Here is a 21,463-nt window from a genome sequence, read left to right on the forward strand (position 1 = left end):
CTCGTCACCTGGAAAGAACTTTCCGAGTTTGATAGGGGAGCGCTTGGCGTCAGCCCGGTTTTAAGGGCTGCTGGGGGCTTTTTATTTTTAAAAAGTTTATTGAAGTTTGCACAGTCGGTAGTTTTGCTCATCTGCAGTTTCTGGGCATTCAGCTCGCCTGCCTTTGGAATGAATTCACGGTGAAAGTTCTGTTGATTGTGGTGCATGTGCTACCCCGGGCTTCCTAAAGAAGATTTATTCTCATGCACGTAGGATTTTATGGGCGGTCAGTGAAGCTGTCAGTTGGCGGTATTCGCAGGGCAGTCTTTGACAAGTCGGATTGCAGAATAACTGGGACGGAGACCTGTGCAGTCCTTAAGTTAATAAGCAAAAAAATGGCAAGTGAAAATGAGTAGAGGGCATTTTATTCTTTTGTTATATTGTCACATCGCAAAAATATTCCGGTATCTTCTCCATGAAGATACAGCATCTGTGTTTCAACCGCCAAGTTCTAAATAAAATATTTACGTTAAAAACAAAGATTTAGCTTCCATTTTCTGGGTGGGCACGGAACACAGTGGTGGTCTCCTCTGTCAGATGCTTGGAAGGCTCCCAGAAGAGCGAGTGGCCTCAGGTGGGCTGGCTGAGCTTTGGGGTGAGAAGCTGAAGACAGGAATAAAAATAGTACAGTCCTCACTGAAGAGTGGATTTGTTTTTCTTCAGGGCATGCATTTACCTGGAAAAACGCATATTTAGATGAGCTATGTCAGATGAGTAATTGTGATATTAGTAGCGGTCTTGGAGCAGTAGAATGGCATTCTAGGTGGCTCCTGTTAAATCCCTAGCCTTTTCGTCACTATTTTCCTTCCCCTGTGTCTTCCAGGAAGGGTCTCCATTTTCCAAAATGTGTTCGAGGAGTGTTCTGTCCATTATATTGTTTGGAAGGTCACACTTGGATCCTAGAAAAGCCAGAGAGGTATTATTATGACAAATACTCTGGCATAGTAATACTAATAAGCAATGAGCAACACTTTGCTATCAGCAGGCATAGCAAGGCAGCTTTGATTTGTTTCTTTTATGAAGAACTGATTAGTAGTTTTGCAACTAAGAGATAAAAATGGTGATTTTGTTAGAGGAGTGACAGTATTTCAAAATCTTGCAGATTACTTTTCACCAGTTTGAAGGAGGCATCGGAAACCATGAAAATGCGATGCGCCCTTCTAAATAAAACATGAAGTTCTGCATTCAATCTCCAACTTGTCTCCTACATCCATACTATTTCTTTAACAAACAAGGTTCAAAAGATATTTCTGCTATGGCTGTCATTTCTGATATCATAATTTGAAACTCGTGTCTCAGGGGAGTAGTTTACATAAGGCAGGTACAAACATTAAAACAAAATGACAGTTAAGTTTGGAGTTTTTGTTTCCAACCAAATCCTTAAAAATAAAGACTATCAAAAATTCTATTAATAGTTGAATTTATTTGGGGTACTCATAAATTTAGCATTTTGAATGAATATCTACTTTAAATTTTGCACGATTTTTTGTTCGTAGCAAACTTTTGTGTAATTGTCCCAATAACCTGCCTCCTGGGAGTGGCTGCCAGATTTCTGGCTGCAGTGGAGCGTGCTCTGCTTGGTCTCCTTACGTCCTCTAAAGTGCATTATAACTGTTAAACACCAAAGAGATTCACTTTTCTATTTGTGAAAGCTGCAAACTATATTTTGAAACATGCAACTGTTTCACCCCTTCTGCTCTCAGAGCCCTAGCATCAAAATTCTCTCAGTCCACACACAAAGTCAAGAAACTTATTCTGTCCTTAATGCTGCGAATCTTCAGAATAACCCTTTCTGTCTAATGGAACCGAGAGTGAAAGCCAGTATTTAGAGGCATGGATGGTCAGACAATTAAATGAGTTACCCTCTACCCCGTTTGCATCATTTGGCTATTTATCTCAATTCCTGAGAGTAACCACGAGATTTGAATAGATTACCTGCCTGAAAATAGTCCTGCTATCCGCTTGTTTTCTGAAGTAGCAAGTCAGTGGCATCAAATTGGTCAGTTATGACCTACTTCTGTCTTTTCTTGCTGGCTCTTTATTCTATTTCTTGTGGTGCTTCTCTGATGGAAGTTTCTCTGCCATTTCACCTGATAAAAACAATTTTGGGGGAAATTTACTCCAAAAAGCACTTGTAAGAAGGAAAAAGTGGTCTACTTCATAAAGGTGTGATATATTCAGGAAGAGCCAAGTTATAAAGCTGGTGAGGGGAGAGGGGAGCACTTAGACATGTAAATGGCCAAGTTAAACACAAGACAGAGTTAGGATATCTGGACCCTCACGTGTTCATAAACCCATACCAGGGGTCTCTAGAGAGAAATGGTGGGAACCAGGGAGAAAGACAGCCCCAAAATACCTTGTTTAACTTGGCTGTCACAGTAGCTAGCCCTTTGTAACTTGGCACATTTTGAAGTTATCACACTTAGAATTGACCTTTTTCCTTTTTCCCATTTACCTTCTTTTGTACTTATAAAGTGTTTTTTTTTTTAAGAAGTAATTTATTTAGAGGTGGCAAAAATATAATGAGGTGGCAAAAATTCAGCTCTCAATTTAAAGAAGAAATGTAAACTATAGAATTTGAAAGAAAAGGCAATGGGTTTTAAGTCCATAACCTTTCAAAAGTCAGAAAACCTATCTACTAGGCTGTATTCTCCGGTGGAAAAGCTCTTGAAATTGTAGGTGTTAAAAAAGCCACTGCAGGGAGCTTGTACTAGCTCCTAAATTTAATAGAAACATTAAACTCTCCAATCCTTATTTAAACACATTTTTTTCAAAGTCAAAAATATATTTCCTTATAGGTAGACAGGTGAAGTATAACTAAAAAAAAAAAAAAAAAGTGGTTCTCTTGTACTCTGTGTTTTATTTATTAAAAAACAAAAACAAAAAAACAACTTCTTATCACTAGAGGTTCAGTTTTGGTTTTGGAGATGATGCCATAGTAAGGAAACTATCACATTAAGACAGTAATAGTTTGCTTTTAATTAAAACCTGCAATATAGATTTTTGCTCAGAATTATTTTTAGATAAATGAAGCATGACTCCCTTTTTTAATAACTAGATTTAACCTAAGGTAAGTTTTTTAAAAAAATATTGAGAAAATATCTACATATATTCTTTTTCATAATTTGAGGGCAAAATACTCTACTAATTCTGAAGCACACAGCAATGTATGCATTTACTTTAGGATTTAGATGCTAAAAAGCCTGATTATTGGAAACACTGCAGAAGCTCAGTGTTTGTACCACCTTCAAACAGTTGCAGTTGGACTTTTATGCATCTATCAAGCAGGGACTGTTTCTTCCCTCTACCACCTCTAAATTATACTGACTAGATGTTGAAGTCATTAAATTGATTATAGTCCAATCAGTAGACAATCCTACATAAACAAAAACAGCAATTACAGTTGGCACGAATCCCATGAGTGCTAGTCAAACTTCCAGGACTGATGGTCCAGTGAGTCTTTTCCAAAATGCTGGTTTCACAATTTCAGCAGTTCTGGCAGCATCTTCCTAAAGGGAGGGAACAAAAATTCATAAGATTCCACTTGGCCTTAAAAACAAAAACATCTGTTTGATGCCTGAGTGGATTGTTGGCTTTTGTTCATCCAGTCAAAAAAGGGTGAAAAATAGAATATTGAACATAAAAGCGTACATGTAAAAATGAAATTACAAAGGGATTTGAGATTAGCAGCTTTTTATAAAGCAAGCTGTTAATAATTTTTCTTTTTTGTTTTGCCAGAGTATTCCCATATCCCTTAAAATCCATTGTAGTTATTGACAGCAGTGATGTCTAATAGTGATGACAGAAGTTTTCAACTTTTTGCTTTCAGTAATTATACTTAGTTCTTTTTGCTTGCTTGTTTGGGTCATTGCAAGTCTTGTAGCATATTTGTAGGATATTTCTTTTCAACTTACAGGAAAATTTTTGCTCCCTTCCTTTTATTTTTAAAGGAAGTCAGTTTTTGAGAATTGGCTAGTCTGGTAAATTCTAGTGAAATACTTGTTCACATAAATCGAAACATAATATCAAACATACTTGCTTGAGTTTTCATTTTGATGTAAAACCATGCAATGAGGAGAAAGAGGTTTTGATAGTAGAAAAGAGCAATTCTACCAAGATCAATTAAGAATTTTATGAAAGGTATGTTTTTCCTATTAACTGTGCTTTATTTATTCATCTGACAGAATTCACATTGCTGGTTTAATGTCACTAATTCTGTTGCCATAGAAGACATTCTTCATGGCTGGATTTAATGAATACCATGTTGAGTTTTTAGTTATTTCGTAGAGAAAATAATTTTAAGACTTGCAACATATTTTAGAAGCCTTATGGATTGTTTAAAATGTAAATGTTGTCATTAAGTAATATGTTAAAGAATGCTCTTGAATTGAATGAAATTTTGATACAAAGGCTGATATTCTGGCTAAGTATTTTCCCAGATGTATTTAATTTTTTTCTCCACTGACTCCCATTGTGCTGTCAAAGGTTAAAGTTAGTTCTGTGGGGGGGATGCATGCAAGTTTCTAATCCCATTTCAATTAAATCTGAAATATGTTCCCGTTTTTTGTTTGGGGATTACATGGTACACTAGCTAGGATTGCATATACCTTGTTTGCTGTAATGAAAGTGTACTTGTCTGATTTAAAATATGTTCTGCAACAATATTATGACAAAGCAATTAAAACTTAAAGTTAACATTAGTAAATTTAAATAGCCCTGATATAGTATTAATCAAATAGTGTAAGGAAAGCTTTTAAATGGTTTAAATAATTATGCAACTCTTGGCATAAAAGCCTAACACAAGATAAATCTTTGAAAACTAAGAATTGTGGCTTTTTTTTTTTTAAAACTTTAATTTTAGGCAGCTTGGGCTTTTAGCATGCATCACATTCCACCTCTAGTATAAGTAATTATGCCAGTTTAGTAATTATTAGAGATGAAAGAAATTCAGTAAGACATGAATTCTTTAAAACTTCAGTAGCTTCAGTTTTAGCAGGCATAATGATCAAGTAGCAGTTACCCAGCTGCCTGGGGACCCTGCCACAGCTACAGGCACTGGGCTGATCTTGGGGGTATCATTATTATGGCAGCACACACTACCGTTGGCATTTCTATTTTAGATGTCTGATTGCAGAGGTTTATAATTTGGTCATTAAGAAAAAAAATCCAGATTCAAAGATTACTGTCTAGAAATTCCCCTTTTTTAGAAACCCCTCCCGAAAAAGGATAAATGCTTACATTTAAAAATTATTATTTTAAATTGGACACCAGTTTTAATTTCATGGGATAGTAAATGCTTTGAAAAATTCTGAAAAGAAAAATATATACGTAAATTTGTCAGTTGCATGTGTATGTGTTGAACATGTGTTGAGCATGTAAAGTCTTGTTTTCAAATGAAGATGATTTGGTTTGGAAAGCATATACTATTCATGCATGAGCATAGCTGTCTCCCACTGAATGTGGTCAAGTGACTGACATTCAGAATACTCATTTTCATAATTCTGTAGGAATTATGTTTTGGTTTCAATGAAAATTTTTATATGTGTGAAATCAAAAGGTTTCAGTTATCACAACTCTGTATGAGATATATACATAAGCAATATGTACGCACATACAAACATACTCTGACGTTCTATTTAAAATATACTTTGGTTAGCGAATTCATAGTGTTAATCACTTTTTAAGGAAAAAAATGGATTGAATTGGATTTTGCCTAATAAAAATTGGTATCATTGTAAAGAATAGAATTTTTTTTAGAAATTAAAATCATTGTACCATTGAGGTTCATTATTTCACTGAAATTATTTCTCCTTTCTTTCTCAAGATTGGCTTTTCCCCAAATTTCTTATCCCATCAGCGCACTATGAGAGATATTTCAAGATGGAAAGTTATTTACCTGACGGGAACGAAGGAGATACGTGGTTCTCATTCTCAAGTATAGACAGTCGCATATATTCATACGGAATACATTTGTGAAAACCTATGAAGAGCTGAAGGGTCAATAAGGTGAACGATAAATTCCTGTACTGAAGGGGTGCTGTGACCAGGACTCTAAAACAATATTACAATTTTTTAAACAATATGTTGACTCTTAGAAACAATTTCTGGCATTTCAAATGTGTTCCTTAATGTTATTCCTTTCCTTTACAATAGAACGAGATTAGGTCTAGTAAGCGCGTGAATATGACTAAATAGTATTTGCTTTCAGCATTCCTAATGATTTAGCGTGTCTCAATTGTTAGAAGTGTTTTAGACATATGCTTTCTATCACTAGTATCACACTTTTGTCTTTTCTTATTTTTATACATTTAAGGGAGTTAAGTATTCACGAACACCACTCTACCAAGTACCAGTGAAGCCAAAAGAGAACTTCTGGTTGGGAAGGTGGTGCTTCATGAGTTCCAGTGAATGTTTTGTTCATTAGCTGTTGTACGGAGTCTGAGATTGCTCTGTGGAGGGTGGCTTGGGGCTGTCAGTGTGTAATATACAAAGTTAGATGTACTTTTTGCGGACATGAGGCAAGGGGTGAAAAAGAACTGTGGACTCAAGGGAATGCATATTCATTCCTGGAAAGAGTTGAGAATAAAAGCAGAAAAAATCAGTGATGGTCATAAGTATTGTGACTTGGATATTAGTGCCAGCAAGGAGATGGCTGTGGAGTGGAAAGGGCGCAGGGGGCGAGCTCTGATTTGCTGCCTGCACTTTTTGACAAGTCACCTTACCCTCTGTTCTCCAGGATTCGGATTTCCTCTCCATAGACTGAGGGGGCTCATTTCATCGTTCAACAAGTTGTTTTTCGTTTGTTTTTTCTACTGCTTATTTTGTCCCACGCACTGTGCTAGTTCCAAATACTCAGTTGTGAACCAGACATAAGCTTTGCTCTTATGAAGCTTAGAGTTTAGAAAATTGGATGAGATGTTAAATACTTTCCATTGCTTTTTAATTTGGGGGAAGAAAGCAATGCAAGTGGTGGGAGATATGTGTATATGGTATATTCACTTTTCAGCAAGTTGGGTCTGTTAAAAAAGTTAGATAAAATGAGTTTCAAAAACATTTTTGGCACCGAAAGTTTGGTGAGTTACACTTTTTGAGAATGGTGAGCTTTGTTTTCTCTTATGATTAAAAGGTAGATACGCTCACTTGAACTGAAACCACTAAATACAATAGAATATCTATTTCCAACTCTTTTTGGATTTAGGTCATTGACTTTGCAATATCTTTTAGCCCTCCTAACAGATCTAGATAATGTTTCTAAAAGCTAATTGTGTGACACTAAAGTAAATTTTTTAAAATTTCAAAGAATTTGTGACATCCTTGAAATAATTGGAGGCTCTTGGAGAATGTGTATGATATTAATATTAAGAAACAGCAAAACTAAACCTCAATTAAGAGTCCCTAACTGCTATATAAAATCGAGGTGAAACAAGTCATGAGGAATTCATTCCATTAAATATTCAGGAATAGAACACTAAAGAATGAACCAAGTTAGTAATGAAACGTCCATAGCGCAGGTTTAATTATTTTTCCCCAGGGAAATAGGTGAATGCCTTGAAATAAACTTTTACAGAATCATGGATCTTAAGCATAAGACACTTTAGGGATAATGATATTGGTTGTCTTGATGGTCTTCATGTTCAAAGACGTGAGTGCAGAATCAGCGGTGATGGTGGAGTGTAACTGACCAGAGAGAAAGATGATCACATGAAATCCCTTTTGCTTCCTCCAATATCATATATGTCATTTTCATAAGTATTGGATCACTACATCAAATTTTTAATCTTCAAAATAAAACCATTACAAGATAATAACAGCATTTTATAGCTCCCGTTAATTGTAACTGTTTTTTATACTTGCTGATTTGCATATTTAAAATCCAATATGAGTATGATGGTCTGGCAGACCCCTGGAATGGCTTCCTAGCTCTGTCTTTGCCTCTGGGTCCCTCAGGCCAGGAGAGGGTCAGCCAGGTGCCTGACTCATACTAAGTGCTCAGTAAACTTCTGTGGAACCTAACTCACTTTTTTTTTTTTTTTTTTTTTTTTAACCAAAGGAATGTGTTGATGACTTCTGAGTTCCCTTCTCTCTCCAACATCGTAGAATTCTCATATTGAAAAATTGTAATTCTTGCAAGTTGATCAGTAATTCATATTAATGGGGCAGGGATGCTTTTAAAATTGTGAACTTGATTGGGTTGTAGCTGAGAACAAAATCAAACAGCAGAGGTTAGAAGGTCTTACTTTTCACTGTGATTTCTTGTCCAGACCCCCTATTTAGGGAGCTAACACAGAAAGAAACATGAATTACACACTGAACCATTCTCAGGGCCTTTATAAGGATTCTGACTCTGTTCAAACTCTGGAATTTTCATAGAGCAGCTTTCAGCTTCTAGATGAGAACCTTGGGCCAGTGACCAATTCACCCCACTAGGGGTTTGTCGTATCTCAACTGGGTGCAGCCCTAGTAGCAGCAGCTACCTTGAACTAGAGTTTGTCTGTATGCGTGAGTGACTCACCAACTCTATATTTGCCTGGATCTCGGGTGGGTTTCTGCAGTGGGCATAGGTGTGAATCTGCAGCTGTGCAAGGTCAAAGTGTGTTGCTTTAAGGCCAGCATTTTAATTTAGTTTGATTTACGCTGGCTCCTCCTCTTCAATTCGTGTCCATCCATTTGCCCAAATGCTGGTACCATTTTCATAAAGCAGCATTTCCCAAACCTTTAATGATTTCCCTCGCTTCGCTCCTCCAGGCTTAGATTGTAGATTCTCAGGTTGGTTTTGTATGATAATAAAGGCTTGAATATTGTTTTCATTTCTTAAGATTCATCTCACATCTTCTGTGGGGCTTTTTCTGACCCACCCGAGTTAGAATGACTCCTCCCTTTATTATCCCTTCCATATCTCATAGAAACTATGACAATACCTTGGTGTTCTGGTTTCTCGATAAGCTTTTTGAGAGCAGAGTTCTGTGTTTCTTTTCTTTGAATCCCCATAGCCTAAAATTAGGTGGTAAACAAACAAGCATACAAATGCACAAACAAATGCATTAATGCACTCCTGTGTTTAATCAACAAATATTTACTGCACATCCATCATTTACCAGTCCTGGAGTGCTAGGAGTTGGGGCTGCTATGGAGGAGACAAGATAGGGTCTATGCCCTTGGGGAGTCACAGCCAAGCAGTGGAAATGCATTAAATGAACAATTCAGTAGATACTAGTAATTTATAATTAGGTGAAGGGAAAGCCCTGGTGTTATGAGAACATTTCCCAGAGATATGAGTGAGGTCAGGGAGGGATCCTGGAGGAAGCACTTTCAAACCAAATCTGAGGTTTAATATGTTTTTTGTTGTTTTTTTTGTTTGTTTTTGAGGTACGCGGGCCTCTCACTGTCGTGGCCTCTCCCGTTGCGGAGCACAGGCTCCGGACGTGCAGGCTCAGCGGCCATGGCTCACGGGCCCAGCCGCTCTGTGGCACATGGGATCTTCCCGGACCGGGGCACGAACCTGCGCCCCCTGCATCGGCAGGCGGACTCTCAACCACTGCGCCACCAGGGAAGCCCTTAATGTGATTTTGAATGGAAACCATTGAGCATGCTCATGCATGCTACAGGAATTCTTATTGAGTACCAATTATGTGTCAGGTGCCAAGGATACAGTAAGGAAAAAGTCAGACCCAGTTGCCCGTGGGTTTCACGGAGCTAACAGTCTATGAAGACATATTTAGATGACTCTTTGTGTCCCTCTTAATGTTGTTTAACTCCAAACTGTACTTAGTTTTGCAACAATGGTATACATTCAGTTCATACAAATGGTACCTATTATTTGCACGTGACTAGCTTGTGTACAAGTTCTGGCCATCGTTTGTACATGGGCCTGGTTTTTCCACTCTAAGTAAACTACCCTAACTATATTTCTTGAGTTTTTCATCACTTAGATCTATTTATTCTTCCAAATATCTGAATTTCTTATAATTCTTATAATGCTGTCTAAATATGGGATAAACTCACTCCTTTTGGCATCATAAGAGAATTTAACAACTCTCCTCTCCATTTAACCTCATAGATAATTAGGAAAATATATACGAATCATGTAATATGTTTCTGCTTATGATCTTTACAAATTCTTAGCACATTTTCCACATCAAGGAGCAAATACTAGAATATGACAGTGCATTAACAATTCATGAGCATATTCTGTAATTGAAAACTTACATAGAAAAACTGCAGAAAGATTATAAAAAACAGTAATCTACCTACCAACGCTCTTCTTTTTTTTTTTTCACTTTTCAGCTCACATTTTTTAAACATTTTCTGTTGTCTCTATTCATGATGGTATTATTCACAAAGTCCCAAAAGACAGTCTATGACAGGATGTTTGAAGCTACAACCCTTATCACCGTCCACATAATTCTCTAAGCCAAGTCTTAGTGAGATGCCTCCATACCCTGGACAGGCTAATAGTGTCCCCCCTACCCCCAGTCTATCTGAAAGTGGAGCGTTCCTATGAAACCTTTTGTATAGGAACTGGTGTATAGCAAGGAAGCATTTACCTTAGGACACATCTTGCTAACAGATGCACAAAATAAATCGAGATAAAGCACAGATGCTCACAGACACAGTTCAAAGCTCTGGTGGCTTGTTGCTGCGATGCCCAGTGTAGTTCCTGGGGAAGGAGTTGGTGGTGCCACTCTTGCTGCTGGGGGGTGAGCACTGCCTCTATAATGGCTGGACTTGCTGCAAAACAAACTCACGAATGCTATTCTTGCTTTCCACCTTCTTTTCTAAAATCGAAAATCCTCTTCGGATTTCTTTCAGTTAGAGAAAGCAGGTACTAATGTAGATCTTTCATAAAATCAAAGTGGTGGAAAGCGAACTTTCAAAAAGCTGGGGAGATTGGTGATGTGTTGTCCCTACCAACTGTTTTTTTTTTTTTTTTTTTTTTTTTTTGCGGTACGTGGGCCTCTCACTGTTGTGGCGTCTCCCGTTGCGGAGCACAGGTTCAGCGGCCATGGCTCACGGGCCCAGCCGCTCCACGGCATGTGGGATCTTCCCGGACCAGGGCACGAACCCGTGTCCCCTGCATCGGCAGGCGGACTCTCAACCACCTCGCCACCAGGGAAGCCCCAACTGTTCTTTAAATAGGTGTTCCACCGTTATTTAGAGGAGAATTATAGTGGCAATGTCTTCGGCAGCAAACTGGACCATTCTTAGATGGCAAAGCATATATGTGGGTATCTTGGGTATCTTTTATTCCCAAACAAAAGTGGGAGCTCTCTATGTTGTCTTCCCTAAGTATATTTCCTAGAAATCCCTCCATATCAGCACTTAAGACCTTTCCCTTTATTCTAACAACTGTGTCCATTGTATGATGTGCTATCATTTATTTCTATTTTTTTACTTATTTATTTTACTATTTACAAATGTTGCTTCAGTGAGCACACACACACATCCTTGCTAACGTGCGATTATATATATGGTGTAAATTTTAAAAATGGAATTGCTGGTTAAGGGGAACACCCATTTATCATTTTGATAGATATTGCAGATGTGCCCTCCACAGAGGTAATGCCAGTTCACACTGCTGTTAGCAACAGGATTAGAGAGTGCCTGTGTTTAAATACTTTATCTTTACTGATGTGGCTTGTGAAATAAACAAAATGGTATTTCATTGACATTTTAATTAGCATTTCTGTAATTATGAGCATCTTTTCATATGTTTACACAACCATTTGTATTTATTTTTCTGAGAATTGTCTTTTTATTTCCTTGACTCTTTTATCTTTTGGTTTGAAAGAGCAGCTCATGTTAATAAGAAAATTAGTCCTTTTTCTGACTTACATGTTGCAAATATTTCCCCCAGTTTTCCTTTTGACTTTGTGGGTGGTAATTTTTTTTCCTCTGCCATACAGAAGTTTAAATGTTTTAATTTTCAGTTTTGTCAGGCTTTCTCTCTAACTAATAGAGTTTGTGTCTGACATAGAAAGGTTTTTTCTTTTTTCTGATCATTCTTTTAGTTCTGTCTTCTCATTACACTGGCTTCAGAGCCTTGTCTGCCCCCCTTCACCCTTCTAGGTCCAGCACCCAAGCATATGTGTGGAAATATAATAGGTGCTTAGCAAACATTAAGTAAATGGGTCAGTAAAGTATGGTGGTTAAGAGCGTGGGTGTTAAGTCAGACTCCCTGGGTTGAAATTTCAGTCTGTGGACCTTGGGCAAATTATGAAATCACCTGGAACTACAGTTTCTGTATCTGTAAGTGAGGGTAATAACAGTACCTAATTCATAGGGTTGTTGTGAGAATTCAGAGTTAATTCATGTAAGCGCTTAGAATAGTCTCTGTCAGATAAGAAATACCTAGTAAATGTTTCTTACTCTCACTCTCAAAGGTCTTCTCCCTTTTGTGGGGAAACCCTTCATCCCATGGGCTGCAAGTCTTTTCTGTGGATTTCTAGGTACCCGTGTGGCTGGACACAGCTTTCAGAGGCCTGCCTTGGATGGGTCCCTTGTGGACGTCTTCGCTGGGTTCAGTCCACCATGACCAGTCCCTTCCCACTGGCCAAAGCAGCCCTTGATTCCAAGCTCCACTTTGCTTTGCCAATGTAGAGAGAGTTCTGAAGGAAAAAATCCTGCAGAAATTCCAATTAAAAGATAATGGAAACATAAAGTGGAGCTAATTAATTTTAGAGCCTCTGCCATCTTCTTGGTAAGTCAGGTCTGTGTGGTTCTTTGCAAAAGGGCCATCACTAAATGCTAATTTGCAAAGGTAGGCTAATCGTTCTTGGGAGAGGAGGTAGAGACAAATAATTCACGTATCATTATGAAGGTTTAATCATAGTAGATTGATTAATAATCCTTAAATTAAAAAGGTTAAAAAAAAAAGGTAAATCTGGGCTTGAGTTTATAAAGGAATTAGCCGAACAAGGGGATGATTTTCTACATCACCATACCCATCAGGAAATTGATCGAGAAGCATTTTCTTCTAGGCTTCAGAGAGGGATTCTGTGTTGTCTACAAGTGGTACGAGTAGAGGGTGTAAAGATGGAATGTGTCTTGCTGGCTGGCTGTTACCTACCAGTCGCGCCTGGCTGTGTCTAGCCGCTGCTTTAATTTTATGTGAAACCTTATCTGGGGGCAGATTGTCTGAATTTTCTCTGCTCTTCATTTCTTCTTCATTCTCTTCTGCAGTAAGTCCTAACTGTTCAGTTTGCTTCATTTTTATTTCCCCTTGCCTTCCGTTGCTCATTTAGTGACCAGTCCTCTCTGTGTTTAGTTCATGAAATCATCCAGTCCCCACTCCCAGATTGCTGGGCTCGGACTGTCCCTTCGGGCTTTAGAAACCCAGCCTGTGCCGTTGCCCACTGGTTGACCTCAGTACTCATTTGTCTGATACTCTGGGCAGACACTACCATGTCTTTTTATTTTAACTAAATTATAACCGTCATAAAGTTGTCTTTCTATACGGACAAAGCCTAAAACCTTAATACATCCAATCAGATGACTTTCAAATATCCACTTATACTTTTTCCTTCAACTTTAATGCCAAACGAAGTGAGAGAAATAGTAATTGAAAATCAGGGTGGAGAGAGTCAAGAGGGTTGTGCGAGGCCACTTTTAATGAGTGGAATATCCTTAAATGATAGTAAGTGACAAAGGAAATTCCACTTTGAGATAATTTGAAATAGATATCCTAGAAGACTCTTTAGAAAGGGCTGGGGTGGCCTTTCAGTTTCCTAACAGGTCGACCCCGGCTGGGGCTGGATGTCTTGTTGGAGAAGAGGCGAGAGGCCAGGGAAGTGCAGTGGCCCGAGCGGGGCAAGGATGCTGGAGCACCCATCTACCCTGACGTCTCCAAGACCGGAAGAGCTTCTGTGCCCCATCCCAAGTCACCAGGACTTTGTGATAGAATAGGGAAGAGTCTCAGTCTCTTGATTTCTGATTCTGGGAATTGCCTCTCACAGCTGTACACATTCTAGGCTGTAGAAGGTAAAGTGACTTTCCCCATCCCTCTCAGCCTCTCAACAGAAGCCAGAATCCTAGACCTCCTGCCCTGTGAGAGTCACCTTCCTTAGTCTAGTGTTAGCTGTCAAGGTCTCAGGCTTTTGTCCCCTATCAGTGTGTCCCAATGAGTTGGCCTGAGGGATACCATGCCTAATGACCTGGTTTTGAATCCTGCATGTTATGAAACCTACTAAGCCTCAGTTTTCTTACCAATAAAATGGTAAGAATCTATTTCACAGGGCTGTTGTATTAGGTAACACATGTAAGATGCCCAACAGGTATCTTAACAGCCTCTTAGAAAGTTTGTAAGTAGTACCAGCTTTTGATTATGGGTGAAGTCCACGGGGAAGCTGAGGAAGCAGACACAGTTCTTCCTCTTCATCTTTCCCTCTTCTGCAAAGTCCTGAGGTGTGCATGGCGCAGTCTGTTGCTGCCTTGTCTCTGTGTAGAACAGAAACTATTCTCCCTCCTGGAGAAGGCCTAAGAGGAATGGTGTAAGTTTTTATATTCAACTTGTAGTAACCATTCTCTACAATGAAAGGGGGGTAATGGAGCTGGAGCTCTGGTGGGTTCAATCTTTATGGCAAATACTTTGTTTTGGGGCACCTCTTTCATGTTTCTGAAGACACTGTGTATCTATTTCATTTGATCTTAAGTGAATCTTGTCAGTTATCATTGTCTCAGTTTTATAGATGAGGAAACTGAGGCACAGACACAGCTGTATCTCATCCCATTAGCACGGCTGAAGCAGAAAAAGAATGTAGATTTCCTGACTTGAAAACAGGCAGGCTTGAGTCTCAGAATTTTCTAATAGAAGAAGCCAAGGCCAATCTTAAGCCCAATCAAGAGGTGGAAGTAATTAATCCTCTGGCCACCACATTCTCCCCTCTTGTGTTCCTTTTGCTTTAAGCATTTTGATCTCAGTTCCCCCTGCTGTTCTACCCCCAACCCCCAAAAGTTACTTCTACAAGAAAAAAAAAATGATATTAGTCAGTTACACCTGAGAGAGAATTGAAAGCAGTGGAAACCTGACAAATCCCTAATTGTGTGATTAAAGGCTTTGGCTTCAGATAAAAGAATCGTGAGCCTCAGAAAGCTGATCTGGGAGGTGTTTTAGAGAAGTTCGGGGTGGGGTGCGGTGCTGGAGTGAGGGACCCAGGAGTGTTTTCCCATTGCTGGTGAGCTCTCAGCAGAAATACTTATAGAGGTTGAGTGGACTTTCAAAGGTGTTCTGGTTGCTGTCACTGAAAGGTCAGGAGATTTGCTTAGGTCGAGCCCTCCACCAGTTTGAGTGATAGGAGAAGTGACCGATGACTGTGCCTGGAACATTGGAGCAATGCAGCTGACTTTGGGCTGAATAGTTCCTGGTGATGTCACGTTGGGTGTTTTAAATACACTGTGTGGAGAAGCTAGGGGGAAAAAACAATTCACATTTCCCACTGGCAGGTTACCATCCTAAAGCAATGTCTGCTTTCTTTCATTTGAAATATGCCACTTTTCCATGCAAATTTGCTTTGTTGTTGTGACAAGATAGACACACGTGTTGGATGTGGGCTGTCCCGAGGACTGGTGGGACATCGATGCCATCTATGGAGGGAATCGGGCACGACCCGTCACCATCCCTGAAGAAATGATGCCAATTCTGATGTCTTAGAGATGAGAGCTCAGAGACGGCACGTACTTTTTTTTTTTTTTATAGTGTTGGCTAAATACAAACTTTCAAAAGGGTTGGATTTTTTAAAATTGCAAGCAGCAAGTAGTAGAATTGACCAGATTAGTGTCCTTATTATTCTTTTAAGAAAATAGAGTGAGATCTCCTGGCTCACCATCTGAGAACATGTTCCTTCTCCAGTGAAAATTATGTTTCCGAATGTTATATATATGTGTATATTTATGTATATATTTCGTACTTATTAAAGCACATGGTAAAAAACCAAAATGGTTAAATACGGTTACTTATCAGCCATTCTGCCCTATGTGTGATTGATTTAGTTGATTTTACTTTATGCATATTTGGGGATTATCTGATAATAAATCATCATTTAAAACATTTATGTGTAATATATACTATTTATATCTATATCTATGCTCATTATCTTGACAAGTCAGGATTGAAACAATGTAAGTGGGAATATATTTCCACAAACGACTATTAATTTATAGTTACTAAGATAATGGCATACACGTTCACTTTCAGTTCTATCTGGGTAGCTCTGTAAATTGTGTATTGATTATGCTAATGGCCCTGGTGTCTTTATTACTTGTCTGCAGATACATGCAGATGGAATGCACATTTGGCAAGGTTGTCATTCTGTAGGAAAAGGTGCCTTATTAAAATCTGTTTCTTGGAGATATTGCATTAGAACTAAAGCAAAACATTAAACTCATGGAAACATAAGCAGTTCTTGTGTTCTAGGAAATGAAAAGTGCAGTTAAAAAGTTAAAAAATGATGCTCTTTTATTCCCTTTGTTTCAAATTCCTTAAGGAAAGTGTTTCAGAAATGATACTAAATCAATAATGATCTATTTTTATAGTTTATTTTTGGTTGTGTGGCCTTTCTTGTTTTGTTGATCAGGCTGAAGGAACCTTAGACATTTAGGGTTGCCTATATTTTAAAATTTATTGGCCCAACTAAAGGAGAACAAAATGAATTTTTTCCAATTGTACATAAATTTTCTTGTATTTTGTAACAGCTCATAAGTCATAAATCACAGCCTCACTTTTTGTTCTGATCTCTCATTATACAAACATGTACCTTATTTTATAGGATTTTTCTCTTTCCTTCTTTCTTTTTCGCTGAGCCATCATGTTACCAAATAAGTTGTTTAGAAACTACTTTCTTATCTTCCTGAATGGGATCGTTTCTTAGAAATGTGGGCTGTACACTTACTTGTGTGCCAGCTCGTAAGGAAAGAAAAAAAATCTTTAAAAAAATGTTGTTTTAAAATTATTTTCCACTTTATTTTAGTGACAGTTTGATCCCCAGTTTGTTTGAGAACCAGTTGGAGCTTTGGAAGGGGAAAAAGGAAAAAAATAAGCAAAATGTTTCATGTTCCTGAGCTATATGATTCCGTTTAGTGGGATAAGAGTGCTCCATCCAGATCTTGTGTTTAATTCACAACCTTTAGGCAAAACCAGTTGTCCCGTCTTTCCGATATATCATTGCAATTAAGAAGAGGAGCTTCCCAAATTAAAAGCAAAAACAAAGTCACTAATAAAGAGAATGGAGTGGTAATATTTGAATGATTTTTGTGAATGAGATTGGAGTTTATCATCTCAAAATTCAAAGATGAGCATGGTTACATTGCAGCAAACGGATATTTCTTGTTCAAAGCAAAACTTTCTCCCTAAGCTAGTGTTTCAGTAATTGTTGACATAGGTAACTTTGTGTCCAATTAAGAAATATTGTTACAATTGGATTGGTGTTATCTAAAATAGCTGAAGTCATAAGAACAGTTGGTAGAAGTATCAGAAGGTATGACGCCTGGAATATAAAACTTTTCTTCCCAGATTTTCTTTGACTGGGATGGAGTAATGCTTCCTCGCTGTGCTACTATACCTGAGGCTTATTGGTTACATTTAAAGAAGAAATAACTAGACTTTTCCCCAGATATCCAAATGCCTGAATCCTACTTTCAAAACGTGTTTCCTTTATTGTTGTAGTTGCCCTAAGAAGCATTTTTTCAAGGTACCTGGTCATTATGTGCTAAAAACTATGCATAAATCTTTTTTAAAAATAATTTGTTTTCCTTCAGAGTGGATTTTTAGCAGTTTTAAAATCACTTGGCTGTAGCAGATTAGACCTGTATATCTGGATATTAAAAATATTTTTATGTAATATTTTTTCTGATATAAAATGGAAGAAAGGGTCCATGAGGTTTGGTTTAATATTGAGCATAAGGATGTAGAAGTTGGTTTTGTTTGTCTGTTTGTTTTTGTAGGGAGTTAGGGACTATACTCAGATGTTATCAACAGCCCCTTCTCAGTGAGCCAGTGATGTTGAGCATGAAGGTATCAGGGTAACTGGAAGAATCAGGAGTCTCAAATCTGGTGAGAAGAAAGGTGTATGTCAAGAAGGCTTACCAAACAAAACAAAAACAACAATAAAAAGACATTGGAGAGTTCACTGGAAACCCTTCATCTAGGGGAAAAACAAAACCAAACCTTTGCAGGGTAATTTTTTTCTTTTTCTATTAGGTTAGATAATTTTGAGTTTGTGTCCCCACTTTAGTGTTTCCATCTCATATTTGCACTGTTGACTTATCATTTTTTGTGGTTTCTCACACTATTTTCTTCCACATGAAGGCTAAGCCTTTTAATGTGAATGTTCTAATGTTTTCATTTGGCTTTATATTATTGACAGTAGTGGTCTAGTGTTATTACCTTGTCTTTCAAAAAGGATCATGAACTACATGTGGAATCATGTTAGCTTAAACTAAGGGTTAATTTTTTTTTCCTAAAAGATGGAATAAAAGAAAGTTATTAGAATCAGTACCTGTTTTTGTTCTTAGTCAAATTTTGCATTTATGTTCCGTTGGCTTTGTGTGTGTTTGAAATAAGATGAAAGTAAAGGGAATCTCACCAAAAACCTCTTAAGTCCCAGGAAGTGTCACCGGGGCCTTTGCAAATCTCTCGCACTAGATGAAAAAGTTAGCTGGTGTGATTGTGATATTTCTGTCCAGTCTGTCTCCACCTTTGGCTCTATTGGGATTGTGGTTAAAAGGCAAAATCTGGGTGTGAAGATAGTGAAGAAAGCAAGTCATTAATTAGCCTTGGTTGATACATCTATTTTAAAGCCAAGATAGCAGGTTCATCTCTGGAACTGGCTCCGCCATGCCTGATGCCTGGCTGTCACTGAGACAGCTCCCCATGTTCTTAGGGTCACAGTCAGTCCTAAGTCCTCTGATTAGTCAGTCCTAATCCTGTTTCTGGGATGCCTCCCATGACCTCCTTTCTGCTATTGATTTAGCTTGCTCTCTTGGACTTCTTCCCTGCATTATGTCAGACCCTCCATACTGGTCTCCCTGCTTCCAGGTCTGGTCTCTTTCCAAATCGTCTTCTTAATCACCAGTGGGGCATCTCTCTAAAATGTAAATGTGATCAGTCGCTCTCCTTAAAATCCTTCAATGATTTCTCATAGCGCCAAGGTTAACATTTGAACATTTAGTTCACAGTAGTTCCTTCGTGATCTGCCCAATTTTCTAGCCTTGTCCCTGCCACTGCTCCCCTTTCTTTCCTCTCTATCCAGAGCCCTTCATTTGAGTAGCACGGAAGAGCTTGCACTTCCTGGAAAGCATCATGTTTTGCATCTCTGCCTTTACATATGTTTCCTCTTTTTGGAGAGCCATCTTCTACTTGCCCTCAGTGCTACCCATTCTTTAAAACTTAGCCCAATTTTGCTACTCTTTGTGTAACGTTTTCCTGCTCTGCACCATCTGATTTAAAAGCCTGTGGGCTGGGCTTCACTGGTGGCACAGTGGTTAAGAATCCGCCTGCCAAGGCAGGGGACACGGTTTCAAGCCCTGGTCCAGGAAGATCCCACATGCTGCAGAGCAACTAAGCCCGTGTGCCACAACTACTGAGCCTGTGCTCTAGAGCCTGCGTGCCACAACTGCTGAACCCGCGTGATACAACTACTGAAGCCCGTGTGCCTAGAACCCATGCTCTGCAACAAGAGAAGCCACCACAATGAGAAGCCCATGCATTGCAACGAAGAGTAGTCCCTGCTCGCCGCAACTAGGGAAAGCCCGTGCACAGCAACAAAGACCCAACGCAGCCAAAAATAAATAAAAATTTAAAAAATTATATTAAGAAAAAAAAGCCTGTGGGCTTTTAAAAGTCTGTGGGCTTCTCCATCCGAGCAGTTATCCCTCCTTCTGCAGTCATTGGTTTACTCATCTCTCTCTCCCCCTTCCCCAGTGCTTGCCAGCCCTTCTCATGTCATGGCACACACAGAAAAATGATGTTTTGAAGGAAACACTTGGGTAAATGGAGAGGCAACTGGCCTGCAGTTTCCAGTTATCTCAAGCTGTACATGGCCACTTCGAGGGCGGAAAGGATCAATATCCTTGAACACCTGAACCCGCTTTTGACCTGCTGGTTGGGAAGCTCTGCAGCAGATTGCAAGCTCCTTGGGACAAGGACCAGGTCTTAGACTTTGCATCTCGAGGGCCTTAGCCAAATGCCTATTACTGTGTGGGTGCTCAGAAAATGTTTGTTTACTGAAGGTGTGACAAGGCAACCACAGTCACTCAAAGGTTAAATGACTAAGGCAGGGACCTGTTTATAAATACTCTGTATGAAAGTTGGAGAGCTAAGATGGCTTTTCTTCTACATTTCATGTTAAAGATAAAGAAGGATGAAGAAGAGGAAAGAAATTTGAGTAAGATTCTGATTGGAAGCCAAGAAACGTTTTATTTGGTTCCCAAACGTGCATGTATATTTTTTTGTTTTGTGTATTTGTGTGTGTGTGTCTTAACCTCTCCCAAGGCTAATTGCCTCCCACTCAGCATCCTCCTACGAGGAATTTCATTGTAGAAAGAAGAATGGAAATAAATTCATGTTTGGCATGTGCTCCTTCATAGTAGTGCACCTGTGATATTTCTCTTTGGTCTTCAAGGATCATGATAGACCTGTAGAACAATCAAGCAAAACCACAGAAATTCTAAACTTCAACTGTGTGATTTTGTTTAACATAGAGATAATTCTTTTTGTCTGAGAAGATTTTAGAGACAAAGGAGAGAACAGTACATGAAAAGGTTTTTTGTTTTTTTGTTTTGTTTTTTTCCTTTTTTTCTGTAAAACAATTTAATAACTTTCACAGAATAGAGTGGTTAGAAGATAAACATTGCAGGAAAAGTAAAAAGAGCACGTTTTTATCCTTGGCCACTTGAGCTCTTTGGACCTGTTGTCATCAGCCAGGTCTCAGCCTGGGAGGGCTGTCCCTGTCCTGAAGCCAAAGTTCCAGGAATGCTCATCCTTGGCCACTTCACTGATTGCTTTTGTTTTTGTTTCCTTTTGTTTGTTTACCTTTTCTTAAGAGTAGAAAAAAGTGAGGTAGCAGAGTAGCAGGTGGGTGTGGGCCAGATGGCGCATTCCTTCATTAGAGCCTGCTCGAGATTTTATAAACAGTGGGCGATTTATTTTCCCTAAATCTGTTTTCATCTTATGGGATTTCCAGTGAGAATGCACATGTAGAGCCCAGAAAGCACAAAATAATGATCCCACCCTTTGGTTTTTGAAAAGGAGGGAGGCTCCTTGTTAACTCTTGGTAAACCGAAGGTCACTTTTCCTCTGTTCTTAGAAAGTTATCAAGATACGCCAGTTCATGGGATTTGAACATACTTGGAGGGGAGGAGTGCTTTCAGACATGGTTTGTTCTAAATAGTAGTATCTGGTTTTCTTTTTAGGTGTGGGACTTCTAAAGATGTC

At 38.7% G+C, this 21,463-nt stretch overlaps 1 protein-coding gene across 6 annotated transcripts in view; it reads left to right on the plus strand.

Annotated features, from left to right (window-relative positions):
- Positions 1 to 21,463, plus strand: part of ZNF521 (zinc finger protein 521) — a 287,600-nt gene that overhangs the window by 3,133 nt on the left and 263,004 nt on the right. The window lies entirely within an intron of this gene.

Source organism: Pseudorca crassidens, chromosome 12 (assembly GCF_039906515.1).
Source record: "Pseudorca crassidens isolate mPseCra1 chromosome 12, mPseCra1.hap1, whole genome shotgun sequence".
NCBI classification, from domain to species: domain Eukaryota; kingdom Metazoa; phylum Chordata; class Mammalia; order Artiodactyla; family Delphinidae; genus Pseudorca; species Pseudorca crassidens.